We start from the raw sequence: 20,786 nt of genomic DNA on the forward strand, positions 1-20,786 counted from the left end.
CATTTTTTATTCCAAACAGCACAGGGGTTATTTCCTGTATCAGACCTAGAGAAGTACAGTGTGTTCAATAACCGCTTTTAATAAGCGCATCTCGTGGGTAGTTCTGTTCATAGTCTCAGCTTATCACACATTATTCTGATGTATTGCAGCCCATATTTTATGTTTAAGATAAAGGGCACCATAAATGCATGTGATCCTCCTTTTATAGTAGGTTGTAGAGTATACCAATGGCAGTATACTGTAATAGGATGAAAACATTGTGATACAGATAGTGTTTACCACTAGGTGGTGTATTTTCCTGATTTATCTAGAATAGAGAGTGTTAGTGAGGAGATGCCACCCATAAAGGCACGATCTCTCTGGTATCAGCACCATGTCTACATTGACGCTTTTACCATAAAAAAGCAATGATTACTAAAACTCTATGCCTCTATATACAGTGTGTATCTAAATGTATGGGTGTGTGAGGGAAAGAGAGGAAAACAGACAGAGTAAAAGAGTAATACCCGCCCATATCAAACTGCTGACAGTGGCAGGCCCTTTTTTTTTCGTTGAGCTGGAAGTGAACACAGTTAGAGATCAGACTCATGGATCAGGTCTGCTGGTGTTAATATTCTATGTCATATTTCTGACTGTGAGGTAGTTGGAACAAAGTCTGAGCATGTTGAAGTGTTGGAAGCAACAGTCTTTCTCCTCTATCCAACTTGTAGTTCTCTGTCTTAGGTATGATGTCCTTGGCAGCTTGGCACCTTCCCTGGTTAATCAAGCATACTGGCAGTGCTTAATTTTGGATAGTTGGCATTTGGAAAGGAACGCTCAATGTAGAATATCAGGTAATCACTGAATCAACTGGAGCATAACTTTTGTGATTCAATTTTTTTCAATTTTTTCTTTTTTTCCTCTTTTAACGTGAGACACCATCTGCTACGTGTTCTCTTTTTCAGATTTGTATTAATGGTTTCATGTTGTTTCATCCTTCCGCTTCTCCACCCTTGATAATCGGCTCTTTTGTGACAAGCCAATGTTGAAACGTACAAATTTAGACTAATCTCTGAAAGACACAGAAGTTCTACGAGTCTTTTGCTGTTACCAAAACACACACACACACACACACACACACACACACACACAGGATGGTGCTTACTGACTACTGAGGAGAGCAGTTTCACATAACTTATGTTAACTGAAAAGTAACTTGAATTTATAGAGAGGAGAAGAAATTACATACATTTTTTTTCAAATAATCACGTAATCCAAATCTCCATTTTGTCTCTGATGGCTGTACATTTCTCCTCCAGCATGTCCAAATTATCTTCCTGGTAACTTTTTACATACCAGCAATACGTCGCCAACCGTGTTCTAAAGTCTTGGGGTTGCTACAGCACAAACCCTGGAACCTGACCAATGTGAGCTGATGATGAGAAAAATACATGATGGCAACAGCATTTTGACTTCTTCCCAATGCAGAAAGAAAGAGTATTGTCTGGAGAGAAGCCCTGCGGCTAAAAATATCTGCAGAGAATATGTAGCAAGGGGGATTTTTTGGTGCCCTCGCTGAGAAGGCTCACATTAACACTAACATGAATTCTAAAAACTGCAATATTAACCCAACTGCATCATCAGGGGAATTTCACAACAAGAAATAAATATCCCAGCCAACACTGATAAATGAAGGCACACAGGAGGGAGATTCAGAGATGTTCCTTTCACAAAACGGTTCATTTTATATTACCATTTCCTTTTTAACCCTTTGATGCACGACATGGGTCAAAAGTAACCAGACTGATCATTCAGTATTTCAGGTATTCCAAAATGAACTAGTTTTCGATCACAAGTTGTTATTTTCATTTTTCCTTTCTTACTTTTTGAATAAAAATAATTTTTGTATCATTTTGTATGTACCATTCTTATGCAGACATGGGTCAAAAAGGACTTGTATTTATTTCTTATGTACTTTCATGCATGGCTGGGTTTTTCTTTGCTATATCTTATGAAATCATTTTATTTCATTACTTGTTTTTATTTTTATTATCATAAATCCTTATTTTTATTTTTACTTTCTTTCTGCATGAACAAAAATAGTTTTTGTATTTCTACATCAATTTTACACAGAACAATTACCCATAAGTAGTCACTATGGAATTTGATAGAACCTTTGATATTTGTAAATGTTGCAATCAGGAACATACCATATGTACTGCAGTATACTACTCACTTGCCACACGTTTCATAACTGAACACGGCTGCTTTAGCACATTTGATGCAAGTCAATATTAAAATTGTTTTACCAAAATATAAGATATTTTGTGAAAGATAACCATAGGCCTAGGTAATATTTGAATATTAGGTTAAGGTTAACTTGACCTTGACATCCATTACTAGTGAGAAAGAGAAATATGGGTCATTTTTTAACCATGTTGTGCATGTTGAAGAATTATTGTGAGCCAGGTTCAGATGTGAAGAAGAAGTTTTGGAGACTGAGGAAGACTTAACATAGCATGGTTTATTGAGCCCGGCCGAGGAGATACAGTGCCAGCACATCATTTTTCATCTTCCCCCTGGTTTCTGTAGGTTTCCCAATTTGGTCATCTTTAGCTGGCCTTAACCAATAACAAAAGTATCTGATGTTTAGAGTCCAATGCTACGTCATCTTGGAATACTATACTTGAGTTGTAGCTACTCTAATCTCTGGATCCAGTAAGTTCTTGTAAACATTCTTGTAAGACTCAACCTTGTCAGATTCCCAGAGAACACATTAACATCTGCTTGCCTGATGCCTGAGCTACTGCTGCCTTCCTAACAAAGAGAGTTACATGTGAGAAATTATTAGAGCTGGAAGGTCAGTCAACACTTGTGGGTCAATGACTCCAAGCTAGACCTGTCTTACCTTTCCCTGTTACATCAATTAAGCTCCTGGCAATTAACACAGCCATGGATCTCTAACCCCATGCTACCACAAATACAAATATGAAGACACACCTCAGAGGGAAACTAATGTATGGACAAGATGTTTAGCCTAACAACTTATTTTACCAGACTATGTCTTGGCCAGGACTAGTAATTTCTTGGAGTCTCCACTGGTTTTGATTGGCTCAAAACCTCCTGCAAAATGGCAAAATTGTCACTTTTAGATGTTGGTTTCTGTATGGACTTCCAAACATTAGCTACCGTCCAGGCAGTCAATGGACAGTAAGTTGTTACTGTGATGTAGAGACAGAGCTCAGTTAAAACTTTATAATGAAGGATACATTTGTTACAAATTAATAACTCACCACTCTGAAACTCTTGCTCCAGTCTATGTTGCTAAGCTGGTAAAGGAAACATATACAGCTGAACCAAAGCCATGTCCTGTTTACCAGCTTTTCAGGACCCGCCCTACTCTGCTTCTGATTGGTTAGTAGTCCTTAACTAGGAACTGCGCATGTGCAACACCCAACAAAGATCTTTCAGAAGTGAGATGCATCACTCCACAACTAATGACGCGTTCAACATACAGGGTTAAAAGAGGTGCTGCAGCAATGTGCAGTATTAGAAAAAAATGGTGTTTTTTGAAAATGACACCATGTAAACCTTTTCTGGTACAACCCCTAAATAAGATTTTGAACCTCAAAATGAGCATAATATGACCACTTTAAGCCATCTCCAAAAGACAGTGGTGTAACATTAGCTGCTAACAATGTGACATAGCCTCTGCTGTTTGCCCCTGGGTCCTCGATATTCGGCTGGCAGTAACAACAACAACAGGAGCAGCAGCACCCTTCATCCAGATAATATGTTGCAATAAATAAAAAAATCCCAGGCCCATTGGTGATCACAGCCCAGGTATTTAAGCATTCATTTTGTATTCATAGAGTACGAATGGATGAATGGATGCATTATTGTGCGATATCTTCCGCTATGCTTGCGGGTGAATGTTAAACTGTTGGGTATGAAGTAATCTAAGTTTTGCATGTTGTGACACTGTGGATATGTGGGCAGATGGCTGTTGGCAAATGCTATTGCACTGTTATGTATTGTGCGTGTTGAATAGCTGTTAAATGTTATTCGTGTAATGCTGAATTATGCTGAATGCCCAAAACAAATTTCTCCTAAGGGAGACAATAAAGGCGAATCCTATACTATTCTATCCTATCTGCATATTCAAAAGCCTGTGCAGAGTGTGTGTTTCTGCCCCCAAACCCCATTATAAGACATTAAAAGAGGTTAAATGTAAGGATAAACAATTATCTGTCATCACACTGGCCACTTTTCAGAACCAGTTTTAAGTTAGCTCAAAATCTATTTGGATGAAATATAATCCACAAGCTGTCTGCTGAAGTTTGACTAAAATGCTCATTATCGGTCTAGAACTAGGCTCATATCTTAAGCGCTTTTTTTGGCTAAAATATTCACGGTTTTCTATGATCTCAGGACTAAAAACAACTGACAAAATCAACACAAGTTCAGCGTTGGAAAGCCCCTGAGCAGGCGTGCTATGAAAGTGAGAAATGAAAGACAAGAGAGTGTTCAGACCACAGGTTGGCAAGCTGGTGTGCTTTGGACCACCAACAGTATGGAAAAGCTCACCATGATGGTCCCTAGTGGGCGCGGCGGTACTGACCTGGACATTTCTATCTGTGGTGAGTAAATTCAGCTTGCCGTACTACAACGGCGCACCAGCTAGGTTAATTAAAGGAGCAGGAGATCCAAACATTTTATTGGGTTTCTAGTGAATATACTGGAGGTCTTACAGTGCAATGAGACATCAGAAGGCTGCATGTCAAATTCAACAACACAGTGGTTTTATACACATGTAAAATTAGTTTATAATATTTTTAACAGCAGCACTATTTGTTAGACTCATTCAGGTGATAACTTCTTATGTCTTCGATTGGCCTATTGTTTTATTGTGTTTTAATTTTTGGATTTATTACTTTGCCATTTACATTCAAAATACAAGTGTGGTGTATAACATATGTGCATTTGACCATTACAGTTTAAAATAATACTCTAGCAGCTGGATTAGTGACCTTTAAGGGGAGAGCAGAGGTCAGTGGTTACGTGGAGGCTCAGACCCTTATCTGGTGTCCAACAAGATGTCTACACTTATCCTATAGAACTTTGCTCTTATATGGATTGGAGCCTTAGTTTGCAGACTCAGACCCTTATATGGTATTTAGCAGATACCTAAACATGCCCTATATAAGCTATGTTTGATGTACAGAGAGACAGAGTGGCCATCGGGCTGGGTCACTCTCCAAGCTGCTGCAGAGCTTGTAATTGATGCTGAATTCCTTGATGTAATAAACTTTTATGATCAAGAACAGTGTCAAGTGGATTTCTTCTCAACACATCATCGCAGCATTATTGTTCGGACACCACACAAGACACAAAGATCTCCAAGAATTTGACAGAACACCTGTATACACTCACCTAAAGGATTATTAGGAACACCTGTTAAATTTCTCATTAATGCAATTATCTAATCAACCAATCACATGGCATTTGCTTCAATGCATTTAGGGGTGTGGTCCTGGTCAAGACAATCTCCTGAACTCCAAACTGAATGTCAGAATGGGAAAGAGAGGTGATTTAAGCAATTTTGAGCGTGGCATGGTTGTTGGTGCCAGACGGGCCAGTCTGAGTTTTTCACAATCTGCTCAGTTACTGGGATATTCACACACAACCATTTCTAGGGTTTACAAAGAATGGTGTGAAAAGGGAAAAACATCCAGTATGCGGCAGTCCTGTGGGCGAAAATGCCTTGTTGATGCTAGAGCTCAGAGGAGAATGGGCCGACTGATTCAAGCTGATAGAAGAGCAACTTTGACTGAAATAACTCGTTACAACCGAGGTATGCAGCAAAGCATTTGTGAAGCCACAACACGCACAACCTTGAGGCGGATGGGCTACAACAGCAGACCCCACCGGGTACCACTCATCTCCACTACAAATAGGAAAAAGAGGCTACAATTTGCAAGAGCTCACCAAAATTGGACAGTTGAAGACTGGAAAAATGTTGCCTGGTCTGATGAGTCTCGATTTCTGTTGAGACATTCAGATGGTAGAGTCAGAATTTGGCGTAAACAGAATGAGAACATGGATCCATCATGCCTTGTTACCACTGTGCAGGCTGGTGGTGGTGGTGTAATGGTGTGGGGGATGTTTTCTTGGCACCCTTTAGGCCCCTTAGTGCCAATCGGGCATCGTTTAAATGCCACGGCCTACCTGAGCATTGTTTCTGACCGTGTCCATCCCTTTATGGCCACCATGTACCCATCCTCTGATGGCTACTTCCAGCAGGATAATGCACCATGTCACAAAGCTCGAATCATTTCAAATTGGTTTCTTGAACATGACAATGAGTTCACTGTACTAAAATGGCCCCCACAGTCACCAGATCTCAACCCAATAGAGCATCTTTGGGATGTGGTGGAACGGGAGCTTCGTGCCCTGGATGTGCATCCCACAAATCTCCATCAACTGCAAGATGCTATCCATCAATATGGGCCAACATTTCTAAAGAATGCTTTCAGCACCTTGTTGAATCAATGCCACGTAGAATTAAGGCAGTTCTGAAGGCGAAAGGGGGTCAAACACAGTATTAGTATGGTGTTCCTAATAATCCTTAGGTGTGTGTATACGTTTTTGTGCAAATTATATGAATATTGTACACCAAACACACAAAAAGATCGTCTGAAAAAGAAGAAAAATCCTGTGTGTCTCCAAAGAGATGTTTTGGTCTTGATGATGAAATGATGTAGTGGAATTAGTAGGCTTGTGCACTCTTGACTCTCACGTTATTTACACAACCCTGTCATTATCCTTTATCCAGAGCCAGCAAACATTTGTTCATTGTTGTGTAAAACTAATTTGCTGCCAGCAGATACATTGGCAGAGACATTTACACAGGAGTAATTCACGATCTAATAAAAGATTTTTGTCATCAGTTTGAAAAGAAATGTTATAGACAAACTAAAGAATATGTTTGTTTTTTTCATGACCTGAAAAATATACACAGACTTTTTTAAGTCTTTAAAATGAAATTACAAATTGACTAATAAAAATTGTAAATAAATTGGATGGATAGTAAATGTATCCTCTTAAGTTGATCTTGTCCATGAGTTTCACTGTTTTCTCCTTCACAAACGGAGATTTAAAAAGTCACGGCCAATAGCAACAATATCTCCAAATGATGGTCCCTCAGGGAGAAATGCGCAGTACTGTGGGTCAAATCCTTATCTATAGCAGAAGATCACTGACATGGGAAAAGTTCATTAACCTGTGTACTTCAACACAACCATCAGTTTCAGCCCTTAGGCAGCCTGCATTTATGCAGCCATGGTATTTGGATGTGTCTGGATTTGCTGGATCATTAGGGATGAACTTTGATGCTCATATTACATTACATGTTTCCCATTGATATCAATGTTGATATGTTGTTCTGTTTAGTGTGAGAGGAAAGAATACTCAACTGGCTGGGGAAGTTTCAATATTTTGGTCACACAAGGTGTTAACAGAGGTTCCCAAAAGACGACCTCAGTGGACTTTTATTTAAGAAAAATAAAAGCTTAATTTGATCATTTTTTCATGCACAAGATGATAGACCCTGAAGTTAATCTTCATCTCCAAAGTGGTGGAAACCAATATTTAATCACAAATTATGCGTTCGTACAAATTTCACGATTTACTTGGATAAATCCATTTGATGCTACTACTTCTCAAAGATATTATACTTTTCACTCCACAAAATGTATCTGACAGCTTTAGCTAGTACTTTGCAGATTCAGATTGTTAAAGAATATTCTTATGGGGCTTAACTGATGTAACAGGGAAAGGTAGTCTAACTTGGAATCATTAGCTGACCCACAAGTGTTCACTGACCTTTCAGCTCTAGCTATTTCTCACATGTAACTGTCCTTGTTAGGGAGATGATAGTTAGACTAAGAAGGTAGAGACAGTAGCTCAGGCGTCAGGCCATAGCAGATATTGGTTTTCTCTGGGAATCTGACAAGGTTGAGTCTTACAAGAATGCTTACAACTTAACAAAGTAGAGTACAACTCATGGATAGAAATATATTTGAATATGACGTAGCACTGGAGTCTAAACATCAGACAGATTTGTTGTTCTAGCTTAAAGCCAGCTAAAGATGACCTAATAGGGAAAACCTAGGGGGAAGAAAGAAACATAAAAGGGACCAAAAGATGCTTAACTTCAGATTTGGTGGCATTTGATTCAGTTCACATGTTGTATGCTGGCACTGTATCTTCTCGGATGAGCTGAATGCTATGTTAAGTCAGAAACTTCTTCTTCACATCTGAACCTGGCTCACAATATTTCTTCAACACAGATTATCAATACAAATTATAAATAAAACTAAACAAATACATGATGATATATTTTTATGAACAAAGCTACCCAGTATATACAAATATACTTGCCCGTCAGATCCACAGACCCTGGAATGCTGAGTTCACTTATCAACTGCCTTTGTGAAGTTAAAAAATGGATGTCAAATAATTTCGTCCAGCTGAACTCAGACAAAACAGAAATCCTGGTCATCGGGTCCCAGCAGATGGCAAATCAAATACTGCCATCTGCTGGTTCCCTAGTAAATCACATTAAGCCTGTGGCAAAGAATCTTGGTGTTTGGTTTGATAGTAATTTAAATTTCGAGCAGCACACCACAAAGCTTGTTCAATCATGTTTTATCAACTTATAAATCTAGCAAAAATTCTATCTATGTTAACTTTTAAAGACACCGAGACCATTTTACACGCCTTCATCTCATCACGCCTGGATTATTGCAACAGCCTTTTCACTTGTTTTATCCAAAAATCTATTGATCGACTCCAGACTGTCCAGAACTCAGCTGCCAGGCTTTTAACCAGAACAAAGAAATATGACCACATTACTCCAATTTTAGCTTCATTACACTGGCTCCAAGTATGTTTTAGATTTGACTTTTAAATTATATTGATCACTTTTTAAGCTCTTCATGGCCTCTCGCCTTGTTATATTTCTGACCTTTTAGTCCCATACGCACCAGCACGTACCTTGAGATCCTCGGGCAGAGGTCTGTTGTCTGTTCCAGAGTCTCGACTGAAAACTAAAGGGGACAGAGCGTTTGCTGTCAGGGCCCCGAGGCTCTGGAACAGCCTGCCCGAGGAAATCAGGTCGGCTGAGTCAGTGAACTCTTTTAAGTCCCTTCTTAAAACATACTTTTATAGGAGAGCTTTTCCCGATTTATTTGACTTTATTTTATCCCTTTTATTTTATTCCATTTTACTAGTTTTATATTTATGTTAAACATGTATTTTAGTCTTTTCAATGTTTTCATGCTTTTATCTTGTATTGTTTTTGTATTATTGTCTTTTGGGTATTATTGTCTTTACACTTGTTAAAGCACTTTGTAACTTGTTTTTGAAAAGTGCTCTACATTATTATTATTATTATTATATATAAAGTAGTTAAAACCACCGGCTGCAACATCTAAGTGATGTTGGCACAGTAATAGGCACATCTATATATAATATTGATTATTTTGTGTAGCCTACTTTATGCGTTTAAGCAACACTTTGAATGCAGGATCTTTACTTGTAACAGAACTGAGTGCTTCTTCCACCACTGCTTGCCTGTGTTTCGCTCTGTTATCTGTTGCATTCAGGGGTTTACAAAATCACAGCCAACAGTAAAGTCTTTCCAGATGTTGTTCCCTCTGGGATAAAAGTCCAGTTTGAGGTGGATTGAGGAGGAATATGGCAAATAATCATAATAAACTGGAGATCACATGGACGATTTCGGTGACCTGTGTACTTCAAGGTCAACGCCTACACATTCAGGCTTCGGCGTGTACATTTTTGCAGCCACGGTATTTGGATGTGCTCTCTCCAGCGTACCCACACGCGCATGCGTCCCTGGATTGAGAGAGAGAAGGGGAACGCGCGGTGGCCGAGGGAAAGTGTTCCAGTAAACCGCTATGTCTGCCTGCGGACTTCATGCCAGTCCGACCGACTGTAAACTATCCTGTGCAGGTCTTGCTTCCGCTACATTGTTCAGAGGGATGAGCTTTTGATGCTCACGTCACGTCACCGCTTCTACCCGTGTGTGTGTGTGTGTGAACTGCAGGCAGACGCATATTTGTCGTTTCCGCACGCAGCGTTTGTCAGCAAAAGCAACGTGAACTTGGTTGCAACATCATTGTACAGCACTACAGGCTCGCCCCACGGATTAAACCTCATCTGTCGGGCGGTACTGCTGGTAAGTGAGACTGTTAAAAACCCTTTCCAGTTGTGTGTAGGGAGGCACATAACAGCTCTGTCTGTAACTGGCCTCATTGGAGCACAAAATTTCATATTTAATATGGCTGGTAGGCTATATGTCTGGATTGGTGATTACTCCTGGTTTATTCCGTCTCGTTTGGTAGGATGGGTGGATGGACTTTAGATTGAGACAGAGACGACTTGGGTGACACACATGCTTGAATATATTCAACCTCAGACAGTTGTTATGTTCCCTGTGATGAGTGTCACTGAATGTAACTTGAAGTGGAATTTAAGGCACAGTCTGGCACAAAAGCAGGAGTTTCCTGGATTTATTTCTCAACAACTCTGATAATCAGGAAGCCATACACTGGAACATATTTTTGGTCAATGCTGATAGTTCAGAGGCAAAGTAGCTGCATAGTTGCATTGACAACAGAGTAACTCTTGTTACCAAGAAATGTGAATTGTTTGTGATGTGTCAGTCCAGCTAATTGCTGCAAAATCATTCCACTTCATCTGACCGAAAACTTTACACGTTTGTTTCCGATCTGTTACTTTACAGTAGTAGTCTGCTGTTAGTATTATTTTCTTCGATTTGTAAGCCCTGATGTTGCATGCTTTGGGACTTTGTTTTATTTTTCCCACATGGCAACTTCTCTATGCAGTAGTGACTCTGGTGTGAAGCACTCCTCCTTGAATCAGTCAGTCAGTCAGGCTGAAAACCTGTTAAGCTCTTTTGAACACAAATCTGCCCTCTTAACATTCATTTGAGGCACATTCCATCACTTGTATCCTGGTTTCTGCAGGAATAAAAACAGAGATCCACTTGTGTAATTTAATTTAGCAGCAACAACAACAAAATGTAAGAATGACTAAGAATGGATATTATGAGAAAGGCATTCACTCGCCGTTTATATCTCTCTATCTCAGCCTTATGATATAACATCTCCTTAGGTGGAGTACCAGAGACAAACACAGTTAAATTAAGGGCACTTCAACTTAATAACAAAAGTGCTGTAAATCAGCCTGATGGCTCTATACTGTGATCCCAAGTCCTCTTTGGAGCAGAGTCTTGATCCTGTCTGGCCCTGTGCCAATGATCATCACAGCTTGATCAGGAAAGCGTATCTCACAACATAGAAAACACAACCGCAAAAGTTGTGGAGTGGAAATTTATTGGTCAGCCAGTTAATCAGGGTTACAGATCAAATATTTAACATGAAATATGTCCTGCAAATTAAACAGAGTGAAGTAGCCTACTTGTAGAACATACAATATGACCACCAAGTATTTTAACACTTAGAAATTATTAGACACTATACATGATTTTAATCTGAAGTTGATCCTGTCCTCTGTGTCTCTTTGTTATCCAGTGCACTCCTAGTCTGAAACGCTGAAAGTTGAAGTTAATGTTAAATCTTAAAGGCCATAACACCTTAGCCATTATTAACAGGAGATAATCAAGCTCCCACAATCAAATTTTGTGAAAGTCATTGGCAATCGACCTATTCTGTCGTTTAGGTTTTTTTTTAAGTTAACTGGTAACTTAGCAAACAAATTGGTTTTCAGCAAATTGCTCAGCAATTATAGGAAATATTAAACCTTACATTGTTTGGTTGTAATTTAAGCTATAGCCTGATCTTTACTGGCACCAATGAGAGTGAAAATGAGACTCTATTTTAGAGGCATGCTAGCCTTGCTAGGCATCATTTTTAACAGCAAATACGAACACATTATAGTTAATTTAATAACCATTTACAACCTGTAAAGACAGCAAGATAATTATGGTTGACAATTATGTTTTGCTTTTTCAGTTTTTTTTTGTTCCTCATTACATATAAATAGTTTAGTTTTACTGCTTTAAACTAGCCATGTTTCCATGTAATTGTCATGCAAATTTTAAGCAGACTTCTGAAATGTCACAAAAAATAAAAATAAAGTAAATACAAAATAGTTACATTTCCATCAGCTGGTTTGGAGCGAATAAACCAGGCTACAGCAAGCGTAGTTACATCAGTAGTTGACGTTACACATGGCTGTAATAAACAAGACGAATGGGTTCCAAACCAGAAACAAAACCAGTCGCATGGAACTGATGGCCACTGATCATAGAAAAATGGAGAGAGGTTCTCAGAATGTGTTTCGAGCGGGCAAGTTGCTATCAGATAGCCGACAAGACGGCAACAGCAGAAACAGATGATGAGATGTGTTACAAGTTTGCTATGTTAGAACTTATTCAGTAAAAGTGTTTCCATCTCCCATTTAGCGCATTTACTCTTTTTCAACATAGGCAAAAAACCACCTCAATCGAGCGTAAAAACTTTTTTGTGAATTTTGCTGTTTCCATCAGCCTTTTCTAATGCGATACTTCAAAATGCGCATCAAAAAACGTTGATGGGAACACGGCTAGGCTAAACTGTTTGTTCCAAAGTCCTCATTTAATGTAACTTTTCAACCTCATTCATAAAGCAGCCTTTCTAACCTTAACTCAATGTTGAAATAACAACTATGGACGGATGGATGGGTTGAGAAATAGTGAGCGTGTTTCTTTTAGAAATATTACTGTATTTTCAGGCTTTCGGTGTTATATTTAGTCAGAGTAATGACTCACTCCAATGAATTAATCAGTCTGGCTGATGAATATACATCTGCCCTCAAAACATTCATCCCTCTGGCAAATTAAAAACACAAAAGCCCAATAACATTGTACAGTGTAAAGATGGATTACCAGTGCCTGAAGGTCTCAGGCCCCAGTTTCACTGTGTGGTTTCTGGTAATTTCAATAACTGCAAATCTGTAAATATACAAACTATAAACACTATCAACTGAGATGACCTAGGGACCTATTGGCTCCTTTAACCCAATCCTACATTTTCACCTACTCTTGAGACAACTTTTTTGTTGGATGATCCTCTGTTAATACCTTTTTATTATTTAAGTTTAGTGATTTAATAAATATGTCTGTTGATTTGTTTCTTTAAAGGGCATGGGACGTGCACAATGCGTAGGGTTGGGGGTGTTAAAAAGGAACAAACCCACAGCTGATTTTTGCCCCAAGTCTGGCTGTCCTGGTCAAAAGTGTCTCCCTTTCCACTTATATGATTTGGCGAAAATCTCCGCACATGGGGTTTCCGAGTCAGATCATCAACTAAACACTTAATAGTGGTTCTTAAAATAAAGAAGTGGAACTGATTGAAATCAGTAGTTGAATGTTGTCTTCTTTATGCAAATCTCATCTAAAAGCTCACTTTAATGGAGTCATTTTCTTCTACATTTTATGCTGTTATAACTTGAGCAATGTCTCTTTATTTTGACGATAAAAGTTCATTCTGTCATTTGTGCACCACACTTTAAAATCATGTTAACAGGGAAAGTTACATTCTTCTTCCCTTATTTTTATAGAAGAGTGTGGTATGCAGTTTTCAGCTTCTTTACTGCATAAGCAGTCAAACTCACAACACTGCTGCCAAGATTATAGGTATCTCCACATCCAAAGTTTCAGGTTCAAGGCAATTGTAAGCTCATCACATGCATTGCAAACACAGTCAAACAGGACATCTCACACCCACTCAATCGCCACTTCACTGTACTGCCCGCTTGGTGCAGCTACAGGTCACTGAGGTGCAGAAAGACGAACTTTGGCAAAAGCCTGGTACCTGCAGCCAGGGTCCAAATTAACTTTTTGGCTCACCTGCCACGGGGACTGGTAGATGAAAAAATCCACCAGCCAAGCATATTTTTTACCGGCCAAATCACATATACATTAATTTCAGTACATTTAATTGATATGGTATTTTTAATGAATAAGTGTACATAGAAGTCAAAACAGAGCAACAAATAGTAAGACATGGAAGAGGTGGAACTAGCGCTCGTAACAGTACATTTGAAGGTTTTGTAAAACTATCAGAACTTAAACCTCATAGTCATCCGACGACTCACAAACTTACAAAAACGAACTAACAAAATATATTTATATCTTTAGTTTTCTTCCTCTTTATCCTGTTTTTCTTCCTCATCCTCCATTTTTGCCCATATATTTTGCTGTAGAGCTGATCTTTCCCAGCGGTTATTTGAAAATGTATTCATTTATAAAAACAAAAACAGCCAGGGCGGCCAGGACAGGAGGTGAAAACAGGACATGTCCTGGGAAAACAGGACTGATGGTCACCCTACCATAGCTTCATATAAAATGTTAGTCTAGCAAACATTACAGGAAGAAAAACTGTTTCACTTACTCGCACATCCACTCGAAGTCAGAAAGTGGCCTGGCCTTCTTGCCAATGGCATGTACAGTCCTAAACAGTAGCTTCATCTTCTTGCTGGTCTGCTCTGACATTGCCATTAGCGCTGTCACAGAAGTTTTCGAGAGTAGAGGCTCAGATTGACACAGAGACACAGACACGCAGGCAATGTGACACTTACTGTGTTCATGGTCACGAATGTTCTCAAGTTTCATCGTTTTATTTCCGATGACAAATGAGTTGTTTCTGTTTTTATCTTTAGCATACTGGCGACACATAGAACAACTCATCACGACCGCGTCAGAATCATATTGTAGCCAGCCTCTTGAAACTCCGTTCTCTCCAAACCTCCATTTCTCACAAAACTTTTTTTTTTTATGTAATTCGTCCCCCTTTTCGTCTGTGGGTTTTCGTTTTAAAGGTTGGCTCACTCCTGGTAAATGTCACCACGTAACAGCTAATAAGTGGCAGCTAGCTGCAGATCGGTGACTTTGCAGTTCGTACCGCGCTTTCTCCTTTCCACAAGCACTCGCGTGGCCGACGTTGCTATGCAACCATGAACAGAGGCGCGCTTGGAAAAACGGGCGGCCGGGCGTGTCTCAGTGTAAGAGTGTAAGTGAATGTCGCGATATTACTGATCATGGAAAGATTTTGCAGCGGTGCTGATGAATACATTGTAGGGAAAACACTGATTATTACATTACTATTTTGGTATGAACATTCACCCGCCAGTGTGGTGGATAGCCTTTTGAAATTTACTCGCCAAACGGAAAATCTACCCGCATTTGGCGCTTGGCGGGTGTTAATTTCGGACCCTGCCTGCAGCCATAGCAGCTCTAAACAGGGTGACTTGCTAGGGGAATTGTCAAGTCTCATTTTCATGTTTACAACTGTCTTTGGTATGTGCTGTTGTTTTATTTCATGTATTCTGTCTGTTACTGTTGTGTGAAGATGTGTGTATTTCCTGTGATGTACAGTGTTAAAAAGCCTAACTAACTTGTAAACAACTACCTGCCAAATTGATTGCAAATGGGATGGAGTGAAAAGCCAAAAGATATGTGTTCTTGGTTCAGTATGTTAGTGTGGTAACAGTCTGAGATGAGCAAATGGAAATCGTCAGCTGCTGCCAAACTACAACAGAGCTAACTTTCAACTTTGTCTTCCATTACGACCATACTGATTTCCACAGAAGTGAGTAGGTCGAACATACTGAGTCACCAAAGAGTGTTAATAATCAAAATACAAATTCACACACCACGCACGCATCAATTTCAGTGTTGTTTCCACCATATTTCCAAATATCTGAAAACATATGTTATAACAAAATCTACATCTAATTTGTTTAATTTCAACATCAAAAAAAGTATGTATCGTACAGTATGAATCATATGCTGCTGGCTAATAAAGCTTTGACTAAGGAAGATGTAATTAGTTGGCATGTAGTCTTGCAAACAAGCAAAATGTATATGTCAAGCTTTGCTGGAGTTCCTGTTCTTCTGTTTCTTGAGATTTTGGCAAAAACATGTCCCACTAAGAAAAGTGCTAATTCCATTGAAAATTAATAACATTTTCTTATTTAAAACAACCAGGGTTGATCATCTGAGGGTCTTCTGCACAAATTTAATTTTTTCATATACTTGTTTTAAAAATGATAAATGTACATTTATAGGCCAGATGAAAGAGTAGAGTGAAAAAACTCTTTAAACCTAGAAGCAGTGAATTTTCTACAATATTTACTCTTGTTTTTTTTGATTGCTCAAAATGTGTCCCACGTTTTTGTCAACACCGTCAGATATTTATTAAAGAGCAATAAAATCAGGCAACTACATGGTCAACTATATGCCTGAGGACCCCCTTTCCACTCTCCACATGTACTAAATGCAATGGTCAAACAAGCTCCTGTAATTGGCAATTTTTAAATATTTTTTGTTAAAATATTTACTGATGTTGCTTATGTCACCACCATTAATGTGTCAACACTGTCTCTTTTGTATAGAAAGTATTATTTGAAATTATAACATAAATACATGTATTTTTTGTAGAGGCCAGAGGTAGTTAGCAACAGAGGGAAAACAAGATGGCTCCCGGATACCACTCGTGCATGTCATATTAATAAGTGTGTTTTTGTCACCACCGTCAGACGTCAACAGGTTTTGTCAGACGTGGTAACATAGTTTGTCGGTGTTCATCCAAATCATCCTCAAATCATCCTCAAAGGAGGAATATTTGTGATCATAATAAATAGTAACATGGCTTGTAATGTTTCATTGACCTCTATTATATTATACATAATTTCCCCTTCTGTTTCTCAACACATACTATAGTTCTACAGTATTTTCTTACTATATGTATCCCCAATGTCTAAAATATAAATTATTCTTCTACACCAGACAAAACAGTTTGGGCTGATATACAATTCAACACAAAAGAAAAGGACCAATTAATAGGCTACTGCCACCACCAGCTCTGTGTCACCACCGTCAGATGGATCTTTCTTTGTTTTAAATTTATATGGTTACAATCTGTTCCTACAATGCAGCTGATTTATTAAATTCATGGTCACGTCGAAATTAAAAATGTATTTTTTATGCCCCAAATCGTTATTTTGTATACTTAATGCTAATGATGAATGTTGCATGATATATACGTTTTTAAAAGAGCACATGTGAAATAGTATAAAAAATGAGCAAAAGATAATATTCAAAATTTAATAACATATGTGTTCCTATGGTGCACTGATTTTAAAGCTCTAAATCATTATAAGACTAAATAAATAAGATTAACTGGCTTTTTATTGTGTCTGACGGTGTTGACAAAAACTAAGTAAAGACAGGCAAAACACATTTTATGAAAAAATGACAAAATCAGGAGGTTGCACCAAAATATTGCTAGATTGGTGAGATCTTGTATAATAAACACATAAGTTTAGATTTCTTAATATTACATTTTATTTCTTTTCAATATTAAAACCTGTTTTATCCAAATACCCTATGTTCCTAGGCACTCATTTTTAGCTTGAGCAATAGAGGACAACTCTGATACTATAACTCTAATATTATAATATGGTTTAATGAAAATTTTGTGCGTTTCCATGTGTATGTAGCATGGATTGTATATAAAGATGGATATGCTGGATATGGGCGCTGCCATTTCTCTGGTATTGTCATTTGGTCTGTGCAGTAGTGATCGGCCGACTCAGTCGCAAGCCAGGCTCTAGTTTCAGTCATGGCGTGAAACTCCCCCTCTCACTGCGTCAAATAACTAATTAAAACCAAACTTGAGTTTTACATTTACTCATTTGGCAGACGCTTTTATCCAAAGTGACTTACATTTGAGGAACAACATACAATCATCAACAAAGCATCAAATACAGAGATCTACAACTTACAATACATATTAATAAAAGCAATAAAAACTAGTAAGCACTAATGGCACATATCGCATCAATGGGGTAAATACCTAGGGAAAGAAGTTAGAGTTAACAAAAAGTGCAATCAATACAAGATAATTGTAGGGGATAGAAGAAGAAGAGCACAGGAAGTGCATGTTAGATGTTAGGAGTTAGAGGTGTTATAAGAGGAAGCGTTCTCGGAAGAGATGAGTTTTCAAGAGCTTCTTGAAGTTAGAGAGGGACGCCCCTGCTCTGATGGCATGTGGTGGCTCGTTCCACCATCGTGGTGTCACAGATGCGAACAGGGGATAACTGGGATTGCTTTGTGGGAAGGGATGGCAGAGCCAGGCCGCGTTCGTTGGAGGAGTGTAGTGGCCGAGAAGGAACGTAAACTTGTATTATGGAGTTTAGGTAGATGGGTGTAGACCCAGTAGTCACTCTGTATGCAAGCATTAGTGACTTGAATCTGATTCTGGAGGCTATGGGTAGCCAGTGGAGGTCACACAGCAATGGAGTGACATGCCTCCTTTTGGGCTGATCAAAAACCAGATGCACTGCTGTGTTCTGAACCATATTTAGGGGTTTCACCCATAAATAGGGGTTGCAATAGTTGAGGCGAGAGGTAAACATGGCCTGTACCAGAAGCTGGGTGGAATATTGAGGTGGTGTACATTGAGAAGAGAAGGGGCCCTAGCACTGAGCCTTGGGGTACTCCTGTGGAGAGGTAGTAAGAGGAGGATAATTGTCCTTGCCACAAAACAATGTAGAACGTGCTTTACCCGAGATGCCCATTGCTGAGAGTGCGGATAGGAGGATCATGTGATTGACTGTGTCAAAGGCAGCTGATAAGTCAAGCAGGATAAGAACTGAGGATTGAGATGCAGCTTTAGCTGACCTTAGGGCTTCTGTTACAGACAAAAAGAGCCATCTGATATGGATCTAGGAGGTCATTCCGTGAGAGGAATTCTGAAAAAAAATGGTAGAAGAGAAACTGCCGATAGTTGAGGGAGGTTTGAGTACTTAGATTTCTTTTAGTTTGGCCTATTCCCCCTTCTCAGCTAAAAGGGATTTATGATCAATACTCTGTCCAGCCATGAGTATACTACAGAGATGCTCACAAGTCTAGAGTCCATGTCAAGTCTCAAGTCTCTGAGCAAGAGTCACAAGTAAACAAACCCTCATTCATCTTTTCATAATGAACGACAGTCGGAGTCAACCTCCTGTAGGTCGTAGCTGAAGCAAGAAGCAAGCTAACGTTAGATGGCCAATGCTAAACAAAACATATTTACTAAACATGTTTACTCACCACAGGTTACTAACCTATTTGAGTTCAGCGCGTCTTTGTTTGGGTCTTGTTATATGAAGTATTAAAGCCAAAGTTTATGATGAATGGCGCAGTAGCTGCCGGTGTTTGTTGTCCTCTCTCACGTGCAGCCACGCGCAGCTGATACTACGTGTTAGGCAGGTTATCGGTAACGGAGGGAGGGAATAACTGTAAGCTCATCAGACGTTTCCTAAAAATAAACATTGTTCCCGAGTCCGAGTCGAGTCTGAAGTCTTTTGAGGACGAGTCTCAAGTGGAGTCTGAAGTCACTGTGTGTGCGAATTGAGTCACACTCGAGTCCGAGTCTCTAACTCGAGTCCCCATCCCTGGTATACTATACTCATGGACTACCCATGAAACTTAAAATGAGGATTGATCTGTCTTAGTGGTGCAGTGGTTCTCAAACTCTGTCTGTTGTAGCCTACCCTAAATCCCTGTCCCATAAACTCAAGTGCCTCCTCATCATGTACCACCCATCATATTCCAGATGCCTTCATTTCAGTTGGTTTTAAAGAGAATGGTAAATGTAAATGTGAATGCCCTGTATTTTATAGCACCTTTAGCTATTTACTACTTATCTATTTACTTTTAGCTTACTATTTTACCTTTGTATCCGTTTCAGTTAAGATTAAGTTGTAGTTCCCCTTAAAGGGACTATATAAGTTTTTCAATTACGTAAGGATACAAAACAACAATAAAGGATTATGTGCTGAAGCCCATCAGACCAAATAGGTTCAGATGATGTTGAGTAAGAATAAATTAAGCATTAGTAAAGCCTGAGAAACACAGAGAAAGTCACGTTAGCTTGCCGGCTAACGCCGAGCAGTTGCTAATGTTATTCGGTGCAAAGTTATATAACGTTAGCTTAACGCGACCCGTGTTACTATCCTGTGTACCTCTGTTGATTTTAGCCTGCAAGAAAGGATGTAACGGTAAAAAGCAAATGTGAAGCAATTTGTTTACTGATGTTAGCCTATAGTGATGCAGCCAGGAGCAGCCAGCTAACGCTACAGTAGCTCCGATCTGCTGCTGTTTGCTTCGTAACATTCAGTTTAGGTTTATTGTGGTTTTTATATACAGTCTATGGGTTTTACCAATAACATTACTCAGGTACACAGCTTCTCCACCTCAGTCGCTGTAAAACCATGCAACAAAACAGCCACAACAATCCAGAGGAAGAGCCCTCCACTATCACTAGTTACAGTAAAGTTACTGACTTGTCCTAATTGTCTAATTGTTATAAAGTGTGACACAATTGCATTATAATATTCAGTCCAGCTCACTAACCGTTTCATTATCATCCAATACATGACATTGCTGAGCATCCGGAGAGGGATTCACAGATAGTAAAGATAGTTACTGAAAGCAGCAGGCGAGCTAACGATGTAGCACGTCAGCTAAATGCAACGTTATCATGTAACGAGCATGGATTAGTTCTGCATGCAGCTGATAAAACTATTACTGTAACGTTGCAGTGGGAGTTTACCTGAGTTTCCAGCTCTGTCTGTTCTCTCAGATAGCCGCTGTCACTCTGCCTTTTTTTCAGGAGTATTGTGCCGATATGCGACTCGCTGTTGAGCTGCCT

At 39.1% G+C, this 20,786-nt stretch overlaps 1 protein-coding gene across 1 annotated transcript in view; it reads left to right on the forward strand.

Annotated features, from left to right (window-relative positions):
* Positions 1–9,893: 9,893 nt before the first annotated feature.
* st3gal4 (ST3 beta-galactoside alpha-2,3-sialyltransferase 4) overlaps positions 9,894–20,786 on the forward strand; it is a 39,719-nt gene continuing 28,826 nt past the window's right edge. Inside the window, exon 1 of the mRNA XM_038692578.1 lies at positions 9,894–10,240. The gene's annotated coding sequence lies outside the window, so the exon portion shown is untranslated. The remainder of the gene's footprint in view (positions 10,241–20,786) is intronic.

Source organism: Micropterus salmoides, unplaced genomic scaffold (assembly GCF_014851395.1).
Source record: "Micropterus salmoides isolate LMB-PRFRI ecotype aquatic unplaced genomic scaffold, ASM1485139v1 Ms_hic_scaffold_3, whole genome shotgun sequence".
In the NCBI taxonomy this organism is placed as follows: Eukaryota; Metazoa; Chordata; class Actinopteri; order Centrarchiformes; family Centrarchidae; genus Micropterus; species Micropterus salmoides.